The 11964-nt window shown below is 50.0% G+C and overlaps 1 long non-coding RNA gene across 1 annotated transcript; it reads right to left on the bottom strand.

Annotated features, from left to right (window-relative positions):
- Positions 1-8291: 8291 nt before the first annotated feature.
- On the bottom strand, positions 8292-11621 carry LOC131839411 (uncharacterized). Its single transcript, XR_009356948.1, has 3 exons — positions 11449-11621; positions 10925-11056; positions 8292-10287 (listed from the first exon to the last, which is right to left on the bottom strand). It is a non-coding gene; the product is annotated as an uncharacterized LOC131839411 (long non-coding RNA).
- Between the last annotated feature and the right edge of the window lie 343 nt (positions 11622-11964).

Genomic DNA, 11964 nt, shown 5'->3' with positions numbered 1-11964 from the left:
TGCTATTTCCAGAAGAGGCCAGAATGAAAGTCTCTGGACAAGCAGAAGCGACAGGTGTCTCCTATGGTTTCCTTCTAGATGGCCGACAGGGCTGCACTGGAGCTGGATCCAGGTGTAGATAAGGACAGAATAACTACATCCGTATGTACACCCAGAAATGTATTTATAATAATACATTTCCCTCAACGACTCACTGAGGACATGCCCGTCTCGTGACTCCGTTGGCCTTTCCTTATCAGTACACACAGATCTACTCCATTCTTTTAAAATATCTCTTTACAGGGGCCCCTGGGTGGCTTAGCTGGTTGGGTGTCTGACTCTTGATTTCAGCTCAGGGTCGTGGTTTCAGGCTCACGACCTCAGGATCGAGCCCTGCGTCAGGCTGCATGCTCAGGAGAAGTCTGCTTGTCCCGGCTGCTCCCCCTACTTGCGCTCTCTCTCTCGATAATAAATAAACAAACTCTTTTAAAAAAATAAAATAAAATGCCTCCTCACGGTCGCATTGTTTAGATGTGCCCTCACTGATTTAATCCTTCTATGGGTGGATCCCTAGGTTGCCTCCCCGTGCTCGGATCCCACACCCCCCTGCGGGAACAGCCTTGCTCACATAGTTTAGCAAACCCGTGTGCAAATATTTCAGTAGACTGGATCCCTAGGAATGACATTTCTGGGTTAAAGGGCATATCCCCTTTTTTACTTTACAATCTTCCCTGGCTCCTCAGACAATTCCCCTCCTTCCTCCTGCCCTCCTGCCCCTCTCGAGAGCTTCCAGAGGAGACCAAGCTCCAGGGTTTGGCTCCAGCTCGGGCCGTCAGGAACTCCAGCTTTGTCCTCCTGGGCAACAAATGACCTCAAAATTCACTGACTTAAAACAACTAGCATTTTGTTGTAACTCGTGGCATTTGGGGTCAGGAATCGGGGCAGGGCTTAGCTGGGTGAGTCTTCTGCTTCCCATGGTGGCAACAGAGGTCACAGGGTGCGGGAGAGGGGCATTCAGTAGGAGGCTGGGCTGGGTTGGGCTGGAGAGTGTCACGTGGCTTCATTCCTATGTCGGGCGCCTTGGTGAGGACGTCTGGATGGCTGGGCTCAGTGGAGAGCCTTTTCCTCCCCATGTGTTCTCCCCGGCAAGGTAGTTAGACTTTCACATGGTGACTCACGCTCCACGAGAATAGGCAGAGCTGTGAGTCCACCCAAGGTCATTGTCATGTTTGCCATATTCTATTGGTCAAAGCAGTCATGGTCCAGCCTGGACTCAAGGGGAGGGGAAATAAATCCTGTGGTTGAATGGCAGGGGCAGTGAGCGCACCTAGAGAGAGGAAGAATTTATCCCCCACACCTGCAGCATAAATAGGTATTTGTTTCGTTACACATAACATACACTACGTTACCTGCCTACAAACAGGACCATTCTAAATTAGGGAGCACGTTTGGCCCCTAGGGTTTTAGGGGAAAGGTTGTAGGTCCCTCTTATGTGCTCCCTTCTACAGAATATATATTTATAGATTAGAAACAGGCTCAAAGAGGGAACACTTCGGAGACTTGAAGCTAAGAGAAATGTCTCATTAGCATTATTCATACCCTGGTCCCTAGCATGGAGTCCCATAGCCCATTCCCAGATGAGTGCATGACTTGAGAACGAGTGTTCTTCAGCTGGCAGGTAGCAGAGCCAGAACCCGGATTCGAGTCTTAGCCTCAGGCCCCGTGCTGTTTGTAAGGTGCCCCGAGGAGATGTCCAGAATCAGCGGCTAGTCCACCTGCCTGGGATGCTCTCCGAGGAGACTCCGATCGGCTCCCTGACTCCATGAAATCAGGGCAGGGGGCGGTGTGCCTGGGATGCAGCTTCAAGGCCAGAAGAGAAGAGCTAATGGACCGGCCGCCATCACCGGAGACCATCAGGGCGGAGCAGAATTTAAACCTGTCTAAGGGCAGCCAAGAAAAGCCCTCTCCCCCGAGCCCCATCCTGCCCTCCCCCGCCGGCATGACTGCTTTAAGACCAAAGCTTTCCCAGGTATCACACCGAGCGTTTCTGGAGTGGGCGTGTAAATTCTAAGGAGAGGTCTCTCAAGGTCAGAAAACATACAATCAGCTAGAAAGAGGGATTTCTGGTTCAAAAATAATAGTCCATTAAACTTCAAAATACCTTTGGTTCTCAACGGGGCAGGCTTGTGCTTCATGGAAATGTAATCACGCCGACATGCTGTAGGGACACCTTACAAACGAGGCCTTTCACTGCCTTGGTCAGAGCCCTAATCCGATACCAAAACAGCAAAAACCCACGAAGCCCAATCCAGGTTGAATTTCAGATAAACAACAACACAGTTTTAGTATTCACATGCCCTCTGCAACTTTTAGGACCCATTATTTATTATTTCCATTATTACTGAATATGTCTTCTATATTGATTCAGATATACTACTGAAAAATAATGTGTTGCTTTTCTGAAATTTGAATTTAAATGGTCATCCTGTATTTTATCTGGCAAGAGCAAAGTTCTGATGGCTCGAGGTCTGATGACGTCTTCAGGAGAGGCTCCGTATTTCAAGATTCTGGTTTGTTTATTCAGAGAAAGGCTGCCAGCAGGTCCCGCTCACCTAATGCCCAGCACACAGAGGGAACTTGGTAAATATTTACAGAATGATTCTGCACCCGTGTTTCCTCCTGGGTTGCCATGCCCTGTGACCACAGATCAGAGGTGTGGAGTCAAGGGCTGTGATTGAGGACAGCCTGGATGAGGGAGCCTATGCTACCTGGGGTTTGGGTGGGGGAGATCAGGAAGGGCTTCTAGAAAGATGTTAGACCTGACATGAGTAGAATGGGGACAGCAGGAGCTGCTTAAGCTTCTAGAGTAAGGTGAGACCTGATGTAAGTAGGACAGAAGAAGAGGAAGCTAAAGCAAAGGCAGGGAAGCTTGAGAAAGGTTTCAGAGCTGCCCATAATGGGGCTGGCAGGAACCAGCCATGCCAGGAGGGTGTGGGGAAGGTTATGTCCTCTGCAGGGGGTAGGGGGCCAGAGCAGCAGAGGAACAGAACATAAGCTCACAGAAGGACACTGAAATAATAACTTAATCTCAATGTAGGGATTGTGATACTATGTTTTTTCATAAGCTCACCCTGCCCAAAATAATCCTTAGCTATTACTATACACACATCTTTATCTCGTACCAACAAAGAGAGGTTAATACCCAGTCTGACTACAGCTGCCACCTGGTGGTGAAGCTTGTAAGGACACCCTGCCGGAAAACTCCCCACGCCTGGTTTTGATCACTAACTTTGTTCTGGCCACAGTGATGATGGCGATGGTGATGATGGTGATGATGATGGTGAGATATCATTTATTGAGCTCCTACAGTGTGTAGGACACATCACATACATTAGTTCGTTTAATTCTTGCAATAATCTTTCAAGGTAGGTATTTTTGTTTCCATTTAACAAAGAAAACCGAGCCTCAGAGAGGTCTTGTAACTTCTCAAGGTCACACAGCTGGGAAGACAAAGATCCAATTTAAACTCCAATCTTTCTAGCCCCAAAGACGATATATTTGCCATTATGCAATGGAACCAAATCCAATAACATGTCGCTGTACATTTAAAGTAATAAAATTACAAAAACAAGATACTCATGACATTTGTGATAGGCAGCCTTCTAAAACAGCTCCAGTGACCCCTGGCTCCTGTCATTTAGGCCCTCGATAATGTTCTCCCTCAAGTGTGGGCCAAGCTTAGTCACTTGTTTCTTATAAATAGAATATGACAGAACGGAAGGGATCTAATTTCTGAGGTGAGGTTGTAAAAGGGATGCCATTAATGAAATACCACGTCACACTCCCTGGGATGGTGATCATGAAGCCAAAACAAAACAGGAAACAACAAGTGTTGGCGAGGATGTGGAGAAATCGAAACCCTTTTGCCTTGTTGGTGAGAAGGCAAAATGGTGCCACTGCCATGGAAAACAATATGGCGGTTCCTCCAAAGGTTAAGTATAGAATTACCGTATGATCCAGCAAGTTCCACTCCTAGATGTCTATCCAAAGGAACCGAAAGCAGGGACTCCAGCAGATATTTGCACACCCGTGTTCACAGCAGCCAAGGGATGGAAGTTTGTCCACCGACAGATGAGTGGATGAACACAGTAGGGTCTATGCATTCAGTGGAATATTATTCAGTCCTCAAACGGAGGATGTTCTGACGCGTGCTGTAATGTGGAGGAAGCATGAAGACCTTATGCTAAGTGAAATAAATCAGCCACAAAAAGTATTATCTGGGTCGACTTCTAAGACTCCTCTCCTATTTCACCAGCGAGAAAAGTCAATTCGTAGAGCTGCAGAGTAGCACAGAGGTTGCCAGGGGCTGGGGGAGGGGAGGAACGGAAAGTTAGTGTTTAATGGGGACAGAGTCTCCAAGAAAATGAGAAACTTCTGGGGATGGACAGCGGTGATGGTTGTACAGGAGTGCGCGATGTCACAAAACCATACACTTGACAATGGCTAAAATGGTGAATTTTGTGTTATGCACATTCAGGCATGATGATACAAAATCATTAATACGTTCTAGAAGTGGGACTTCTGTCTTGCTGGCTTCCTCTGTCTCCCACTGCGGCCTTTGATGAAGCCGGCAGCCGTGTTGGGAGCTGCCCCAAGGAGAGGCTGACACCAAGGAACAGAAGCCCTCACTCCAACCGAGCCCAGCCCCTGGGTGAACTTGGAAGGGGGTCCTGAGGCAGGTGATCTCGGGAGGATGGTGATCCCAGCCGGCACCTTGACTACAACCGTGAGAGAGACCTAGAGCCGGAGGGAAGCGCTGAGTGCGTCCGGGGTCTTGACCCACAGAAACCACGACATAATACATGTATGTTTTCTGGAGACATTTGTGACGCGGCAGGAGCACCAATACATGGTTCTTGGCATGTCCGGCCTCACAACTTTTGTTGGTCAGATTCAACAGTATTTACAAAGGTGCATGGTCAGGTATGATAGAAGGACCAAGACTGATTCAAGAAGACAGTTTCTAGTGGGAAGCGCCCAGACACCAGAGCCAGACTGCTGGGTTTGTTGAGGGGCTCTGTCACCTCCTAGCTGTGTGACTTTGGGCAAGTTACTTCACCTCTCTGTGCCTTGGTTTCCCTTGTAAACTGGAGCTAATAAGTATGTTCCCCATAGGTCGCTGTGAAGATTTATAATTACTTTTGCTTTTAAAGATTTTTTGAATTTATGTATCTAACACAGAGAGAGAGAGAGAGCACAAGCAGGGGGAGCAGCAGAGGGAGAGAGAGAAGCAGGCTCCCCGCTGAGCAGGAAGCCTTACTCGGGGGGCTCGATCCCAGGACCCTGTCATCATGACCTGATCTGAAGGCAGAGCCAGCCAGGCGCCCCAAGATTGTTATTACTTGTAGAGCACTGAGGACAGTGCCTGGCCTAGTTTATTTCACAGGGTTGTTTGGAGGAGTAGTATTGGAATAGAGATGGTTAAATATTTTAAGGGGAAAAAAGCAGATGAGAAAAATAACATGATCTTGGGTTTATTAAAAGAAATATACAGGTGCATGCTCAAATGTTACTGCACAGAAAATACCTGAATCATTTATCACAGAATCAGGGGACACAGTGGAAACCGGTGTTGAAAACCTCACACTAACTAGAACCAGGTGGGGTGAAAATCCCCCTCACATCCCTTCCTAGCTGTGCAGCTCTGAGTAAATTACCTACCTTCTCTGTGCCTGTTTCCTCAGCTGGAACTTGGAGATCATGGTAACTATCTCCATACCAAATATGGTTGCTGAGGATATACCGGCAACACGCACGATGCCCGGCATACAGTAGGCACTCCATTAATGCTAGCTACTGCAGTCTGCGGAATTATGGATGATTTTAAGGTTTTCATTACGCTTCTGTGGAATTCCTCAAAGTTTCTAGATAAGTTGTTATCACTTCCACATCTCTGGGGAGAAGTATTAGAACAGCCCACGGCAAGTGCCTGGCACAGAGTGACCTCCTGAGACGTCACCTCCCGGCTGGCAAGCTCCTTCCCTCTCTGATGCCTGTAAGAAGGGCACCAAGGGTCGGGTCCATGGTCACCACTGCAGGGCGTGGACTGTGTGTGGCCAGAGGGATGGCCACCAACAGAAGGAGTTTGGGGCGAGGAGGGGGCATGAACTGTGGGAGGAAGAAAGGGTTCTCAGTGAACCCCACCAGCGTGTTCTCTGGGAGGCTTGTGTGGGACCTTCTGCCTCCACGGTCACTGCGGAAACCAGCTAAGAGAACTGGATGGAATCTAGCAGGGGAGTATATGGGAACTCCCTGTAAGACCAATTCAGTTTTGCTGCTTATTTGAAAATGTTCTTAGTGATGCTGGGAAAATGACTAGCTGGGTAGGTGGGCATTGGGGGAAAAGAGAGAGAATGAGCAGGGTCTGAGGGAGGCCACTGAAACCATCCGTGGACCCAGTCAGTGCACGTAATTTAGAGCAACTAAGTCACTGGGGTGGTCCTACAGGCCAGCCTCCTTGCTTTCCAGATGCGGAAGCCTCCGTCTCATGTCACCTGGCCAGGAGCAATGGCAACGTTTTTGTCACAGTACCAAGCTGCCTCGAGGCTTTTCCCCAAGGCATCCTTCTCATGCAGAAAGTTCTCTATGTCTGTGACTCCCCCAGATGGGAACAGGCCTGGGCAGGTGGCACTGAGGGGCTGTAGGGTGACCGCCTCCCTCATGCAGGGCAGGGAGCTCAAATTGCTGGAGAAGGGTGATTGCCCCAGGGATGGGCCAGCCCTGCTCGGAATAAGCATGCTGTGCGGAGGCCCCCCTCACGTGCTTCTGGCAGAAGGGAGATGCTAGAAGGCCTCTCCGGAAGTGCTCAGGGCAGCTTTTGGGGTCATCATGAGCCCATCACTTTCTCAGAGTCCCTGCCCACACTCATGTAGCAACTCAGAGGAGAGAAACTGGCGGGGAGCAACAGTTAGAACCAAGCGCTGGTCCCGGACGCACTTGGCTCCCACATCCTACTTCCTACTTCCGCCTCCTGCAAAATGGCGGGTCACCTCCCAGGCCTTCGGGAATTGAGCAAAGACGACACACAGCAGGCTCGGCACATGTCTTGCATGTGGAAGGTAATACACTGGTGTGTTGTTTATTAGTTTTTATATAAGAATCTCCTTTCGGTTAAAGCCTCTGCCTTCGGCTCGGGTCATGATCCCGGAGTCCTGGGATCGAGCCCCGCATCGGGCTCTCTGCTCGGCCAGGAGCCTGCTTCCTCCTCTCTCTCTGCCTGCCTCTCTGCCTACTTGTGATCTCTCTCTGCCAAATAAATAAATAAAATCTTAAAAAAAAAAAAAAAAAGAATCTCCTTTTAGCAGCTTTTACAGGGCAGTTAACATCTTCTCTGAACTCCAGTTTCCTCCTCTGGGACAGAAGACAAGTAAGTCTCACCTCAGAGGTTGTGGCGAGAACGTGGGGTTAATGATGTGAGGTGCCTGGCGCTCGGCCAGAGAGGACAGAGAGCTGGCGGCCACAGTCATTACCCGCTGAGCTCCGAGGTCGCCTTGGAGTTCTTGTCAGCGCACAAGCGAAGCTGAGGGCGGAGAGGAACCAGATTTGCCATCGCTGGCCTGTGCTCAACGAGTACTCATTTCCCATGATTCTTCTCTCTCATGTTTCTTTCTGCAGTAACTGACCTCCCGGTATTGGCCTGGTGTGGTCAGCGTTTGGACTTGGAAGAGGCTATGCTCAAATGACAGGTCCCTATGAATGACATAGGACTCCAAAGACATGTGAATATGGCAGCTCCTACCCTTCTAGGAAATCCTTGGGTTTCCCAAGAAAAAAAAGCAGAGAACCAGAGAGGGTCAGGGTTTCCCATAAGTGTGGGTATGAGGATTGAGATTCCGGAAACCCTGAGTCCCCCACATCCCCGATCAGACTGAAATTCCTCCTTCAAAGTTTTATACCTTGGCCTTTATACCTTTTGAAAATGAAAATGCCTAGGTATATTCTATAAGCTCTTGTAGTTATTCTGTTATCAGGAGGACAGAACTGGCTTTGAAAGTCCCGAGTATACCAAGGACTGCAGAAAACTATGAAGCAAAGAATTAGTTCTGAAAATAGAACCTGACCCTTGGAATTCTAGAACAAGTGCTAAATGTAAAGGTGGGCAGAAATGAATTCAAATACAAGCCAGTACACAATTAGTTGTGTGAACTTGGACAAGTCCCTTAACCTTTCTGAACCCCAAATTTATTCTATGTAAAATCTGAGTAACAATACTAAAGCTCCCTCCTTACTTTAAAATCCACTACCAAATGAACTAATGGACAGAAAATGTTTCATAGTCAATTTCCCACTAGAGAGTGGGTGGCGAATTACAAAGACTCGGTTCCCAGAGAAACCCAACTCTAACTAACTGAAGCTGTATAAAGGAATTTTGGCTTCTGTAATTAAAGACCAGAAATGGAATGGCTTCAGGCTTAGCTGGATCCAGGAAATGAAACCATATTTTCCTGGCTGTCTCACCAATCCCTCCTTTCCATAGGAGATTTTTCTTTTGCATATAATTTCTTTCTTAGGGTGAGGGAAGATGACCCCAGCTGCATTTCCTTCTAGTTTGACAACTCCATGGCAAAAGAGAACTTCTCCCCCCCCCCACACACACACACCTTATCAATCCCAGGGAAAACTTGAAAAGGCACTGTTCTGATCATGGGCTTCCTTGGACCAATCACTGTTCTTGCGAAATGGAATGTAGTGATGGACGGGTCTGAGTTATCTACCTAACCCATAACTAGGGGTGGGTGGGCTTTTTCTCCCTCCCAGCCCCTTGAAACCTACACATCTGGGGGAGGGGAGCAGGTGTGAAGGTTCTGGATAGTTGCAAATCGGAGCTGGCCAGGCTGGGTCTCTGCAGAAGTCCCCAGTTCTCTCATGAGAAGAGAGAAGGTCAAATGAGCTTGGGCTGCCATATGGTCCTTCAAGCACTTGGGGAATAATGGAGGCAGTATCCTCTGTGTGCCGTGTTTTCTGTATGCCTGCCACGTTTTCAACATTTTGTAATATTTGAGAAATTTCCATCTCCCCATGGAGGAGGTGGGACCCAGGAACAAGTCTTCCTTGAAGCCAAGGCACCTGGGCATGACCCGGCTCCACCAATCCGATGCCCAGGGGAGACTATAAGGAAGTGAGAACCCAGAAAAGGAGGCTCAGTGTAGGGAGGGTGGCTATAGGCCTGCAGTCTTGGGCAAGTTCTTGGTAAAGAAATGTCCTAGCAGAGCGACAGCATGCTGGTGTTTTGCTCATCCAGCTGTTTCCATGCATTGATCCTGGAGGCACAGCCTCCAGCCAGGTCCACCAGCCCTTCAACCCATCCTCTGAGTTAATATCCTTTTAAGAAGCTCCTTTTCTGCTTAGTCAGCCAGCTTGTTTGTGTTTCTCTTACTTGCAAGGAAAAGCCCTGACTAATGGCACTCTAACACCGCCCCTGCCCCGCCACCAGCAGCTAGCAGGTGGGAGAGGTCTCCCGGGCAGCCAGTTTCCCCCACTTGTCGGAGAAGACTCAGCAGGGACCAGAGGAGCAGGGAAGCTTACAGCAGACCAGCGAGATGCTGTCAAATCGTCTGCAAGGATTTTCAGGATCTTGAACCAAGTTCCTAGAGAGAGGACAGCTGACATGATGACAAAAGTCAGTCTGATGAAAAAGCAATACAGCTGGTCATACATGGATGACCTAGTACTTAGTTGTGTGTGTGTGTGTGTGTGTGTGTATTTATTCCTACGGGGGCAAATTTCACATAACATAAAATTTTAAGATGTGCAATTCAGTGGCATTCAGTACATTCACAATGTTGGATGATCACCCTCTGGGTCTAGTTCCAAAACACTTCCATCACCCGCCAAAGGACACCCTGTTGCCCGTTAAGCAGTCTCTCCCTATTTCTCCCTTCCACCTGGTCCCCAGCAACCACTCAACTGTTTTCAGCCTCTGCGGATTCACCCCTTCCGGATGTTTCATAGAAACGGAAACATATAATACATGACATTTGCGTCTGGCCACTTTCACTTAGCAGAAGGTGTTTCAGGTTCATCCACATGTAGCAGGGGTCAGTTTCCATTCCTTCTCGTGGCTGAATCGGAGGCCACTGTAGGGTGGGCCACATTTTCCCCATTCATCAGTGGATGGACATCAGGGTGGCGATGAGGAGCACGGCCCTCGCCCTGGGAGCCCAAGGAAGGATGAGGGCTGGGTGGACTATCGGAACCCAAAGAGGAAGCAGCAGCGACCAGACCTGAGACACAGCAACACTCCTCATCCTGGAACATAGAGAGAGCAGTAGAGTCTGGGAGTCTCCCAGTGGGCTCTGGGGGTGATCAAAGAACACAAAACAGAAGCCAGGAGGGAGAAGAGGTCTGTTGTGGCTGAGAAGCTCCCGTAAGAGTCTCTGGGATCTCTGCAGAAACAGCTGGTCTGAAGGGGAATTTCAGTCATTTGGCCAGAGACCAGTGCAGCCCTCAGTAGAGTTCTGGAGGCAAACACCAGGTCTTGAATCCTGACTCTTACTCGCCAGCCCTGGAACACTGGGGCGGTCATTCACCTTCCCAGATCTCAATTCCTCTTCTGTAAGTGGGGCTAATAAGCACCTCTCCTTCACAAGGTCGCCGTCACAAGGTCGCCGTGAGGACCAGCTGGATGATGTAAGGAAAGCACGATACCAGACACCCGAGAATCTCTTGCTGCAAGGTAGTTATTACTCTTATTTTTATGGCTGGGCTAGTGTTATTGCGTCTCTGTTGTACCCTGAAGTAGGTGTAAGTTGTTAAAAGGGTGTAGTGGGTGTGAATCAACCTAGCCCATAAACTGGGCAGCGCAAAATGTCTCTTCCTTCAGTTTTCAATGTCAGAACTGAATTTCTTTATGGATCCTCCATTCCCTTTGATGATGGAAACTTACCTGAGTCAATCTGGGGGTTTGCAACTCTCCCTGGGGGTGGCGGCTGGCCTCTGGAGGGGACTTCCGTCGAACCAAGTCTTAAGGAGGGGTGTCATATGTCTGGTCCTCGGTCCTCGGTCAGTTGGCGTTCACCTGGACAAACAGAACCACGGAGACACAAGGCATCAGCTTATGCAATCGTGGGAGCTGGCCTTGCGAGGGGGTGAGACCCCCAGGGAGCGCACCTTGTGGGAGGGTGGAGAGGAACAAATTAATGCAAGGGAAGGTAGGAATAGGCGTGTAACTCTCCTGGGTTCCTACTTTGGTGACTTAACACAGTGCTTACCAGCACGAACCCCTGTGATGTTGTCCACTCCGTCCCCCCACCCCCGCACGCTCACCAAGTCAACACGCAAGTAAAGTTGCGCGCGCGCGCCCCCGAGGAAGCGAAGGGAATAACACACGGGAAATAACCGCTTGGGACGCGGGCAGCTTCGCGGTGGGACGGAGAGCAGCACCCGGGAGAGGTGCTCTTCTCCCCTCACTTCGGAAGACTCCTGGCCAGCTCCGCCGAGGGGCTACCGCAGCGCGCCAGAGGCGCGTGGAAGAGCGCCGCGTCCGCGCCCAGGCGCGACGGAGCCGGCAGCCGCGCGCCTCCAGGGGGCGCCACTGAGCCTCGCTGCGCCCCGGGCGGGCGGGACTCGGGCGCGCTCTTGGAAAACACAGCATTTCCTGTAGCGGGCTGGGTGGGGACCTCGACAGTCCGTGACTCAGGGTGTGACTGTGGCCGTGATTTCATCTGGCCTGCCAGCCTGGAGGACGCCAGTCACGTGGCCCTGCCTGGTTTCCCGGGGGAGGGGGGCGGGGGGGGGTGCTGTGCATTCCTTGGAGCCGGGCTGCGGTTACCTCCACCCCCCCTCACTCTCCTCCCTGAATAAGCCCGGGTTTAGATTTAGGCTGGAGGATGCCAGTCTTCCTCTTGCTTGTTGGAGCGGAGGGAGCTTTATTTAGCCTCTGATGGGAAAGTGCGTGATGGGAAAGCAGCCCTTGGGAGGTCTGTA

The sequence above is a fragment of the Mustela lutreola genome, chromosome 8 (assembly GCF_030435805.1).
Source record: "Mustela lutreola isolate mMusLut2 chromosome 8, mMusLut2.pri, whole genome shotgun sequence".
Lineage (NCBI taxonomy): Eukaryota > Metazoa > Chordata > Mammalia > Carnivora > Mustelidae > Mustela > Mustela lutreola.
This window is presented reverse-complemented; position numbering and strand designations above follow the sequence as displayed.